The following is a 12,523-nucleotide window of genomic DNA, read 5'->3' on the forward strand; positions in this document are numbered from 1 at the left end:
TGCGATCGCAAGACCCTGTTGGACGTTGGTAATGCAGAACACTGCGATTCTGATTCACCGGGTCATTGGTAAGACTGATGGCGGGGGAGCTGCATGACCTCAGTTGTGGCACGGATAAGGCCCTCCTTCATGCCTCTGGGTTGCCTGTTGCAGCTGCCAAAGAAGGCCACGCTGGAGTTGGCAGCGTGCTGTTGGAACCCATGCTGAGTTGGCGGCTAGCCCCTCCCATCATTGCTGCCCTCCAATGTTCGCTCAATGAGAGTCAAGTTGGATTGCGTTTGTCAGCAGCTGCATTATGTGATATGAGGAACTGCTATGGCTTTGTTCCACAGAAACATGGTTCCAGGACAATATCTATGCCCCATCAATCTATAGACCATGACACTCAGGGTCTTGCACTATATATATTTTGTAATTGTATGTTATTCTGCTATCATAATTAGATGTGCCTCATGTGCTTTGTTCTGTGTGTATCTGTTGATTCTATGTTTTGCACCTTGCGCCCAGAGGAACACTGTTTCATTTGGCAACATTCACATGTATGGTTGAATGATAATTAAACTTGAACTTGAGACAAAGTTCAAACTCATGGAATAAAAAGTGCGAAGGCAGCATGAATAAGAAACTAGCTTGGAGAAGTACAGCAGTTAAATAAATTTTCTTTTGTGCGGGGATGCACTGACTTAAGAAAGACAACAGTGGCACTCACCAGAAGTCAAAGCAGTGCATCAATCACTTCCAGTCAAAGTAAATTGATTATCAAAGTGATATACAGTATGATGGTGTAATCCGGGTCATATTACGATCGAGGAACGTGTTTGTAGATATTGAAATTTTTATGCTCCGGCCATATTCCACCGAGATACAACACTGGGCATCACGGGAGGTTGTTCCTGCCTGTGGCCATCGAACTTTGCAGCTCCTCCAGTAGGCTGGTCCTGGACATATTTCCATCTGGCATAGTTTGCATTTTGTTGTTTGATTGTTTGTGGTTTTTGTATTGCTACATTTATGCTCTATTCTTGGTTGGCGTGGCTGTAATGAAACCCAATTTCCCTCGGGATCAATAAATTATATCTATCTATCTATCTAAGTTTCCTATAGTGATGGAGTATAGCACCAAGGGGTGCAGCCTCAGAATAGGACATTCCTTTAGAGCAGAAATGAGGAGGAAACCTTTTAGCCAAAGGGTGGTGAATCTGTGGAATTCATTGTTACAGATGGCTGTCGAAGCCAAGTCATTAGGTATATTTAAAGTGAAGATTGATGCGTTCTTTATTGAAGTAACACACACAAAATGCTGGAGGAGCTAGCAGGCTAGGCAGCAACTATGGAAAAGGAGTACACTTAATTTTTCAGGCCGAGACTCTTCAGCAAGACAGGGAAAAAAAGATGAGGAGTCAGAGTAAAAGGGTGGGGGGCAGGGGAGGGAGAAACACAAGGTGATAGGTGAAACTGAGATTTGGAGGGATTGGTGAAGTAAAGATCTGGGAAGTTGATTGGTTACAGAGATACAGGGCTGGAGAAGGGGGAATCTAATAGGAGAGGACAGAAGGCCATGTAAGAAAGAAAAAGGGGGAAGGAGCACCAGAGGGAGGCAATAGGCAGGCAAGGAGATAAAGTGAGAGAGGGAAAGGGGAATGGGATCTGAGGGGGGCATTACTGGAAGGTTGAGAAACCATTGTTCATACCATCAGGTTGGAGGCTACCCAGACGGTATATAAGGTGTTGCTCCTCCAACCTGAGTGTGGCCTCATTGTGACATCAGAGGAGGCCACAGCTAGACATGTTGGGATGGGAATAGGAAATAGAACTAAAAATTGATGGCCACTGGGAGATCTTTCTTTCTCTGGTGATGGAGCGTAGATGCTCGGCGAAGCAGCCTCCCAATCTTCATTGTGTCTCATCAATATACAAGATGCCACACTGGGAGCACCAGATACAAAAGATAAGCCCAACAGACTCACTGGTGAAGTGTTGCCTCACCTCGAAAGCCTTGAATAGTAGTAAGGGAGGAGGTGTAGGGGCAGGTGTAGCAATTGTTCTACTTGCAAGGATAAGTGCCAGGAGGGAGATAAGTGGGGAGAGATGAATGGACAAGGGAAAGCAGAAAGAGGGAAGGAGGGAAAGATCTGTTTGGTGGTGGGATCCCATTGGAGATAGCATAAGTTATGGATAATTATGTGCTGGATGCGGAGGCTGAGGGGGTGGTAGTAAGGCCAAGAGGATCCCTATCCCTGGTGAGGTGGCAGGAGGATGGGTAGGATGGGGTGAGGGCAGGTGTGAGAAAAATGGAAGAGATGCAGTTGAGGGCATCATTGATGATGGAGGAAGGGAAGCCTCTTTTTTTGAAGAAGGAGGACATCTCCTTTGTTCTGGAATGAAAAGCCTCATCCTGAAGGCAAATGTGGCAGAGAAGGAGAAATTGAGAGAAGGGGATGGCATTTTACAAGTAAGAGGGTGGGAAGAGGTATAGTCCAGGTAGTTCTGAGAGTCAGTGGGTTTGTAATAGACATCAGTGGATAAAGTGTTTCTAGAGACAGAGACAGAGAGATCGAGAAAGGGGAGGAAAGTGCTGGAAATGGACCGGTAAATTACATTCTTTATTACTAAGGTTACAGGGAGAAGACAGCAGAGTAGTTATGGGGGTGAGGTCCTTCATTGATTCTATTCTGGTTATTATTCTGCTGTGGATTTATTGAATATGCCCACAGAAAATGAATCTCAAGGATTGTATATGGTGGTGTTTATGTACATTAATAATAAAATTACTTTGAACTTTGAGAAGGATAATAAATCTCCAAAACTCAACGGGCCAAGTAGCCTAATTCTGCTCCTCTGTCTGATTTTCTTATACTACCCTGAGAGTCATTTACTTGCAGGCATTTACAGGACAATAAAGAAATACAATAGAATTTATGAAAAACCTTATATAAGCAAAGACTGACAAACAACTGATGTGCAAAAGAAGACAAACTCAGCAAATAAATAAATAAATAATGCTGAGAACATGAGTTGTAGACTCCTTGAAAGTGAATCTACATGTTGCAGAGCTAGTTTACCATTGAAGGGATGTTTCAGATGTGATCGAGGCAGAGGAATGAAAGGTGGTGGGGGGGTAGCATTGCTTGTCAGGGAAAATGTTACAGCAGTGCTCAGGCAGGACAGATTAGAGGGCTTGTCTACTGAGTCCTTATGGGTGGAACTGAGAAACAGGAAAGGTATGGCCACATTAGTGGGGTTGTATTATAGACCACCCAATAGTCAGCGAGAATTGGAGGAGCAAATCTGCAGAGAGATAGCAGGCAACTACAGGAAACATAAAGTTGTGGTGGTAGGGGATTTTAATTTTCCATATATTGATTGGGATTCCCATACTGTTAGGGGTCTAGATGGGTTAGAGTTTGTAAAATGTGTTCAGGAAAGTTTTCTAGATCAATATATAGAGCTACCAACTAGAGGGGATGCAATATTAGATCTCCTATTAGGAAACGAGTTCGGACAAGTGACGGAAGTGTGTGTAGGGGAGCACTCTGGTTCCAGTGATCATAACACCATTAGTTTCACCTTGATCATGGATAAAGATAGATCTGGTTCTAGGGTTGAGGTTCTAAACTGGAAGAAGGCCAAGTTTGAAGAAATGAGAAAGGATCTAAAAAGCGTGGATTGGGACAGGTTGTTCTCTGCAAGGATGTGATCGGTAAGTGGGAAGCCTTCAAAGGAGAAATTTTGAGAGTGCAGAATTTGTACGTTCCTGTCAGGATTAAAGGCAAAGTGAAAAGGAATAAGGAACCTTGGTTCTCAAGGGATATTGCAACTCTGATAAAGAAGAAGAGAGAGTTGTATGACATGTATAGGAAACAGGGAGTAAATAAGGTGCTTGAGGAGTATAAAAAGTGCAAGAAAATACTTAAGAAGGAAATCTGGAGGCCTAAAAGAAGACATGAGGTTGCCTTGGCAGTCAAAGTGAAGGATAATCCAAAGAGCTTTTACAGGTATATTAAGAGTAAAAGGATTGTAAGGGATAAAGTTGGTCCTCTTGAAGATCAGAGTGGTCGGCTATGTGTGGAACCAAAAGAAATGGGGGAGATCTTAAATGGGTTTTTTGCGTCTGTATTTACTAAAGAAACTGGCATGAAGTCTATGGAATTAAGGGAAACAAGTAGTGAGATCATGGAAACAGTACAGATTGAAAAGGAGGAGGTGCTTGCTATCTTGAGGCAAATTAAAGTGGATAAATCCTCAAGACCTGACAGGGAATTCCCTCGGACCTTGAAGGAGACTAGTGTTGAAATTGCAGGGGCCCTGGCAGAAATATTTAAAATGACGGTGTCTAAGGGTGAGGTGCCGGAGGATTGGACAATGGCTCATGTTGTTCCGTTGTTTAAAAAAGGATGAAAAGTAATCCAGGAAATTATAGGCCTGTAAGTTTGACGTCGGTAGTAGGTAAGTTATTGGAGGGAGTACTAAGAGACAGAATCTACAAGCATTTGGATAGACAGGGACTTATTAGAGAGAGTCAACATGGCTTTGTGCGTGGTAGGTCATGTTTGACCAATCTATTGGAGTTTTTCGAGGAGGTTACCAGGAAGTGGATGAAGGGAAGGCAGTGGATGTTGTCTACATGGACTTCAGTAAGGCCTTTGAAAAGGTCCCACATGGGAGGTTAGTTAGGAAAATTCAGTCGCTAGGTATACATGGAGAGGTGGTAAATTGGATTAGACATTGGCTCAATGGAAGAAGCCAAAGAGTGGTAGTAGAGGATTGCTTCTCCGAGTGGAGGCCTGTGACTAGTGGTGTGCCACAGGGATCAGTGCTGGGTCCATTGTTATTTGTCATCTATATCTATGATCTGAATGATAATGTGGTAAATTGGATCAGCAAATTTGCTGATGATACAAAGATCGGAGGTGTAGTGGACAGTGAGGAAGGTTTTCAAAGCTTGCAGAGGGATTTGGACCAGCTGGAAAAATGGGCTGAAAAATGGCAGATGGAGTTTAATACAGACACTTTGGAAGGATGAACCAAGGTAGAACATACAGGGTAAACGGTAAGGTATTGAGGAGTGCAGTAGAACAGAGGGATCTGGGAATACAGATGCAAAATTCCCTAAAAGTGGAGTCACAGGTAGATAGGGTCGTAAAGAGAGCTTTTGGTACATTAGCCTTTATTAATCAAAGTATTGAGTATAAGAGCTGGAATGTTATGATGAGGTTGTATAAGGCATTGGTGAGGCTGAATCTGGAGTATTGTGTTCAGTTTTGGTCACCAGATTACAGGAAGAATATTAATAAGGTTGAAAGAGTGCAGAGAAGGTTTACAAGGATGTTGCTGGGACTTGAGAAACTCAGTTACAGAGAAAGGTTGAATAGGTTAAGACTTTATTCCCTAGAGCATAGAAGAATGAGGGGAGATTTGATAGAGGTATATAAAATTATGATGGATATAGATAGAGTGAACGCAAGCAAGCTTTTTCCACTGAGGCAAGGGGAGAAAAAAACCAGAGGACGTGGGTTCAGGGTGAAGGGGGAAAAGTTTAAAGGGAACATTATTGGGGGCTTCTTCACACAGAGAGTGGTGGGAGTGTGGAATGAGCTGCCAGACGAGGTGGTAAATGCGGGTTCTTTTTTAACATTTAAGAATAAATTGGACAGATATACGGATGAGAGGTGTATGGAGGGATATGGTCCGTGTGTAGGTCAGTGGGACGAGGCAGAAAATGGTCAAATGAAGGGCCAAAATGAAGGGCCAAAATGCCTGTTTCTGTGCTGTAGTTTTTCTATGGTTTCTATGGGAGTGAAGTTATCCCTGCTGGTTCAGAAGCTTGATGGTTGTAGGGTAATAACTGTTCCTGAACCTGGTGGTGTGTGACCTAAGACTCCTGTACCGCCTACCTGATAGTAATATTGAGAAGAGAGCATGGCCTGAATGGTAGAGGTGCTTGATGGTGGATGCTGCTTTCTTGTGCCAGTGCTCCTTATAAGAGTTTGCAGATCACAGAAAACTTGGAAATATGGCAAGCAGTAATGGAGACAATAATAGTTGAAGAGGACATAATCAAGCTGGTGGAATGAGAGGGCAAATGGCAGATGAAACTTAATACGGAAGGATCCCAAATGGTACAAATGGACATGGAGAGAATGTTTCTGATAGTGAGAGAAATTGGGACCAGAAGGCACAATCTCAGAATACAAGGATATCACCTTATAAAAGAATCAAGGTGAAATTTCTTCAGTTAGATGGTGGTGATTCTGCAGAGTTCATTGCCACAGATGGCAATGGAGGCCAAATTGTTGGGTATATTTAAAGTGGAGTTGATAAGTTCTTGATTAATCAGGGTGTCAAAGGCTACGGGGAGAAGGCAGAAGAAAGGGGTTAAGAGGGATGCTAAATCAGCTGTAATAAAATGGTGGAGTGGACTTGATAGGCCAAATGGCCTTATTCTGCTCCTATGCTTTATGGTCTTGGTAGGAAGAACAAAGAGAGGCAATATAACAATCACAATCCTAGAGGGTGCGCAGGAGCAGAAAGACCTTGATGCATGAACATAGCTTTGAAAATGCCACGGCAGATTGAAAATGCAATTAACAGGGCCTCAAAATAGATTTTATAAATAGAATGCAAAAGTGAGCAAAAGTTGATTAAAATGCTCATTTAGCCTCAAATAGAATGTGGCATTCAATATTGGAGACTGCACTTGGGAAAGTACCGGAAGTTTTGGAAAGGGTCCAAATAAGTCCAGGGGCAAGGAACATGCGGCAGGTGTAGCTACCACAGCTGGGGCCATTCTGCATACAACAGAGAATATGGAAAGAAATGTGTTAGAGGGCTTTGAATTTAGGAGATGCCCGGACTCCAGGTAGAATATACACAGTGTGAAGTTATTCCCTTTGATGAAATGGGCAAGAACAAAAGTAAATAGGTTTAAATCAACAAAACTATTATGAGAAAAACATATGATTGACTATTGCAGAAACCTTTACAGTATGACACTGCCAAAGTCATTGAGTCTATTTTAAGTGGAGGCTGATAGTTCTTGATTATTAAAGGCGTCAAAGGTCACGGGAAGAAAGCAGGACAATATGTTTGAGAGGGAAAGTAAATCAGCCAATATTAAATGGCGGAGCAGAAACATTGGGCTGAAGGTCTAACTGTATTCAATGTTTTATGTATTATGTATCTTCAAGCCTATTGCCTGACTAGATTCAGGAATAAAAAATAGATTCAATCTATCTATCAAGATATAAGAGTTAACACTAAAAAATAACAAATTTGTAGGATTACTGAAAAGAAAACTCCACAGGGACTGGAAACAGGTGAGCTGTAAACATTTTATGATACGATCGAGGCGGAGAGTGTGAACTCCCAGGTATCAGGTCAGAGAGTGGGTGTGTGCCTGAGACCCTGACGGGAGTGGTCAGTCAGTTCAAAGTCGGAGTCGGCCTTGCACGGACTCCAAGGCAAAGAGCGGGACCCCAAATAGCCCAGTATTACAGAGAGCTGGCAGATAAGAGGAAGGTGGTGGTTAAAAGCTCACGGCGGCCGGAGAGGACTGGCCATCGTGCTTTTGCGAAGTGTTCGGAATATCCTGTGAATGGGTCGACAGGTCCAAAAATACCCGCGCCCCCCATCCCCTTCCCCCCTCCCCAAAGAATCTAACGCATTGCGAAACGAACAGAGTGAAGGACCACCTACGAAGATGTGTATGGTCAGCCTAGATCTCCACTGACACCAGCAGCAACAACAAACCGGAATCCAACAGGAAAGACGCCATATACAGAGAAGACAGTGATAAAAGGTACCCAGAGCGTGAACCAGCTTTCAAGCCTTCCACGTAAACAATGGGCAGATACTTGTAAATGTCCTGGTCCAATAATGTACTGAGGCCAATAGAACAACTACAGATCCTGAAAGAGGCCGGGGCATGATGGAGTAACATTGCGATCACCACAACAACCTAAACAGCCACGCGGAAACCTGGACACAACCTTAACCGCACAGACTGAAACAACGCCCGTTCTCTGGAACTTGACGAGATAGCAAGGCGCAATTCCGTTTACATGGGAAGGTCTCAATAGTATAATTGAGCGATTTCACGGGTAGATGCTAGAAAATTATCCTTTAGTTGAAGAGCCGCCCTCCAACCTAGTTGAGCGGGACCTCACTGAACTGCTGGTGCCGTGGGGGGCATAAGCGAAAAATTCGCGCGGTGTGGTATGAATGGTCTAGACAATCTTCTTACTTTAACGGAAATAACTCGTTCCAACTTTTTATTTTTACGTTATTACTAATGTTAACATGTACTGTTAAACTCAAGATAGTCATGCAGTTTGTATCGTTCCACTCAGTACGTACATTCGCGATTTGCTTCGGACTGTAATTTTATTTAAAGTGGGTAGCTTGCACATTGACCAGACTCAACACACCAGTTATTTAAAACCGTTCTGTTGAAATAATAAAGAAATATTGAGTTGGCTTCGGTCATAATAGACAGAAAGAAACACTGGAAAAGTTAAATATTTAAGATAACATATCATTCTCCAGAACATTTTTTCTACTCACAGCATAAACACATTTTCGATTATGACGCTGCTACACAATATCGACTACTATTTATATTTGAAGTTTATAACACACATTAAACATACAGTCACAATCATTCGCTGCTGGTAAACGGTCAGTTACAAAATGACAACAGGCTGACCACAATTACTGTGATAGTCGAAATAAAAACAGAAACAGCCGAACATACTAGGGACGTCTAGCTGCATATGTGGACAGGCAGAATCAACATCTTATCATGATAGTTATGACTAGCATCTGAGACTGTTTGCCTGACCTGTTGGGTACAGCATTTACAATTATAAGCGACTTTATAAAGCGACATCTACACAGTGCTAGCAACACACACAAAATGCTGGAGGAACTCAACAGGCCAGGCAACATCCGTGGGAAAGAGTACCGTCGACGTTACGGGCCGAGACCCGTCAGCAAAATGCTGAAGGAACTCAGCTTGTCCGGCAGCGAATAAACAAACAATTGATGTTTCAGGCCAAGACTCTTCATCAGGATGGATCTTGAACGGGTCTCGGCACGAAACTTCGACTGTTTATTCATTTCCATAGATGTTGTTTGACCTGCTGAGTTCTTCCCGCATTTTTGCGTGCATTGTTTCGGAAGTCTCGCATCTGCAGAATCTCTTGTGTTGTTTTTATTTTATATAGCGGCTGTTCATATCAGTTTATACTCAATTGTCTGTAATCCCTTAAGAATGTTCATTAACTTTTGGAAAGTGAATTTTGCTTTAGCAGGTACAAATGAGCCATTCTAAAACGCTTAAAATCATTATGCATTTTAAAGACCGGCACTGCGCGTTATTGGAGTAAGAAAATTAGGTTAAGTCTGTTAAGACTAAACACGTTAATTCTTAAAGATGTGTGCTTAAGTTTCAATGTGCAAACTGGGATTTGTAGTTGAGATAAATAAAATCGCATTAAGCTAAAATCGATCATATGATCGAGGTATTAAAGTAATATGATTGTAAAATCATAGCATCGAAGCCACTGATTTAATGTAAATAGTAAAGCGATTAGAAGGTGTTGGGGATTTTCGCTCCTCAGGAAATAGCAGGGGTTTAAACTCGCTGTCTGAAAGGGCATTGAATGCAAGAACCATTTACGAATTGAAATCTCGGATTAGTCTATATCGCTCTATTTTTTCTGTGGGGATAAATAGGATGGGGCGAATGGATCTCTGGATAGAATTAATCAGTATGATTTTATGATAATTAATCTGTTTACCTCATACTTCGAAGTGAATATATTAACTTTTATAGTCCGTTTCCAGTTGAATTTATTTCACAATCTACAAAACAATTCTAATAAAATGGTTTTGGGCTGTACACTGAGAATACAATGCATTTTATAATATTAAACATAAATGTGGCATTTTGCTTCCAGTAACAAGAAATTCTGAACGCAGAAATGTCTCTTTCCAACACACGCTTACTTACTTACAAGCACACACACACACACACACACACACACACAGTTTCGCAGTCTCCCTTAATTAAGTAGTTATTTACATTATCAGTCGAAGACAAACAGTACAGGCTGACATTTTCTTTTCACTTGATTGCCCCTCCCTACAAACCTCCCCCTCACGTCTCAAGTCGGCAAACTCCATAGGTCATTGTGTTGGCCTGAAACCGAGCAGACACGACTAATGCAATCATCAAGCTGATCTAAACTATATTAAAATAATCTAGTAAAGGGGATCTTACTGTTTACCGTTTAGATATAATTAAATTTAAGTCGCTGTCAGGAGCCAGTTATGACCAACTAAGAGACAACAAACACCACAATTGCTCGCAGTACAATCAGCTCATTTACTGCTCATCCTTGAGATAATTATATCTTCACAGTTTTGATATCCTCATCTATTAATCAAATTCGTTGCGGCCTTTCACAACATCAACTGAACGACTTACTTCGAAAATAGTGTATGACATTTTTTGTTCATTTTTAGACTAAGTAAAATTGTGATTTCCCCGGCACGTTTGTTTTTACTTGAAATTCTCACTGTTTTAAGACTTGAAAGAAATCAAGGCTGGTAGTCTGTTGCTTTTCCGAAACTCACCTGAAATTGCCGATATTATCGTTGGAAACGCAAAATTTCGCGAAATAAAGTTATTTGTCGGCAACAAATTAAAGATCACGATGCTGCTGCCAATCGAGATGTGAGCATGAAGACAGCCTCCGAGTAAAAGCCAAAATAACTCCCTGCGTAAGTGTTAAGATAACCGCTTGCACTGACGGAGATACAATTATCTTCAGTTAAAAAAAACATTTTGAAATGGCCAAAACTGTAAATGAAAAGATTCATATTAGAGATTCTTTCTTGAAGAAAGAAATATAGTGCTGATATAAACCGCCCCCCCCCCAACACTACCACCACCAAAATAAACAATCTTAAGCAATTAAATAACACGGGCGAAGAATCATTCTGAATCTATGTTGTAAAATGTCTTCAGTGTGCTCATTATTGGGGAGCATTTGACAATGGCAACGGCTCAAGGTCGTTTTGTAAAAAATAAATGTGTAATAAATGCAATTTTAACGTATTTTTTTACAGAATTCAATAATGCATGGCCTTTTTAGTTTGGGATATTGTTTGTAAAGTAATTTGCAGATTATTTTACATATTATTTTACATCAGAACCAGGTTGAATATCACCGGCATATCCACAGTAACCTATCAATATTATAATGTTTTATAAATTACAATTAAAAAGGAAAGAAATGGCCAGTTGAACTGGCTTGTAACGCGCTGTTGTCCGGTTCAGGGATGATGGAGGTAGAACAGCGACCGTCGTTCAACCTGACCCAAGTTACTCTAACTTGGTTGAACTGGTATTTCTTTACTGTAATGAAAATCCGTACTGATCTCGGACGAAATCTTTTAAAAAGGTTATGAATGCTACCAGGATTTGCCGTACAGTATGGAGATATTGCACTAAAGGGAGAATGAGCAGAGAATGCAGGCTGAGGAAACACCAGCAATAGCTTTTACTTATTCAACTCGTTCTAAAAAATCATGCGCGTTTAATCCATGCCACGGATGCTAACAATCTCCCTAACTGGCTGGAATGGAGGCAAATGCTTTCGAATTATCCTTTGTGATTTAGAAACACCAGGTCAGAAAGAATCCTCAATTGACTTTACAGCGGCACGGAGCTTCTTTCCTGAATCGGTCATATTCCCATAGTTAGGCCGGATTATCTATTCCAACCGCAAACTGTAGTATGGACAAGAAAAAAAGAACGATCTACCCCTCCCCCCCTTTTATTCCCCATAAAATCAGAGACTTGGAACAACATATGTAGTCAAAAACTGACAACACTGGATTAGATGGAAATGATTATTTATCCCAGGCTCATAAGTAGAAGAACTATACCGTACTCTGTAAAATTCTTTAAATCAGAATATTAGTAGTGAAACACTTGCATTTATATGGGGCCTTTCATGCACGTCGCGCAATATCCCAGAGCGATTTGCTACCGGAAAACTTATACAGATGTGCTAACGATTTCTGTCATGTTTCACATATTGAAGCCATATCGAGTGTTATGTGCGGTGTACTTAGATGTAACTACATTTCTTATACTTTGTTTTTTACGCGAAATGATTTTAATATATTCAAACTGTTTCAAGTAATCTCACTGCGGTGAAGTTAGCATGTAAATTCAGCACTTTGGAGCGGCAGCAGTAGACAGACTAACTGAAAATTTAAATTTAAACTCCAAGGACTGTTAAACGCGGCGTCCCGTCATTGTCGGTCACGGGGCGTGCTCACTGTCTTTGTTAACGCACTTTCACAGTTTGCATAACTTGAGACTTAATATTCAAATCTGATGTGAGTTGGAATTGATTTCTATTAATATTAAACAAGGGCTCCTTTCAGACATGCGCATCACAAGGTTATAGATGGATTCCACACTTTGTCATGTTCTGCCCCATGAAGA

Source organism: Mobula birostris, chromosome 2 (assembly GCF_030028105.1).
Source record: "Mobula birostris isolate sMobBir1 chromosome 2, sMobBir1.hap1, whole genome shotgun sequence".
Classification (NCBI taxonomy): Eukaryota; Metazoa; Chordata; class Chondrichthyes; order Myliobatiformes; family Myliobatidae; genus Mobula; species Mobula birostris.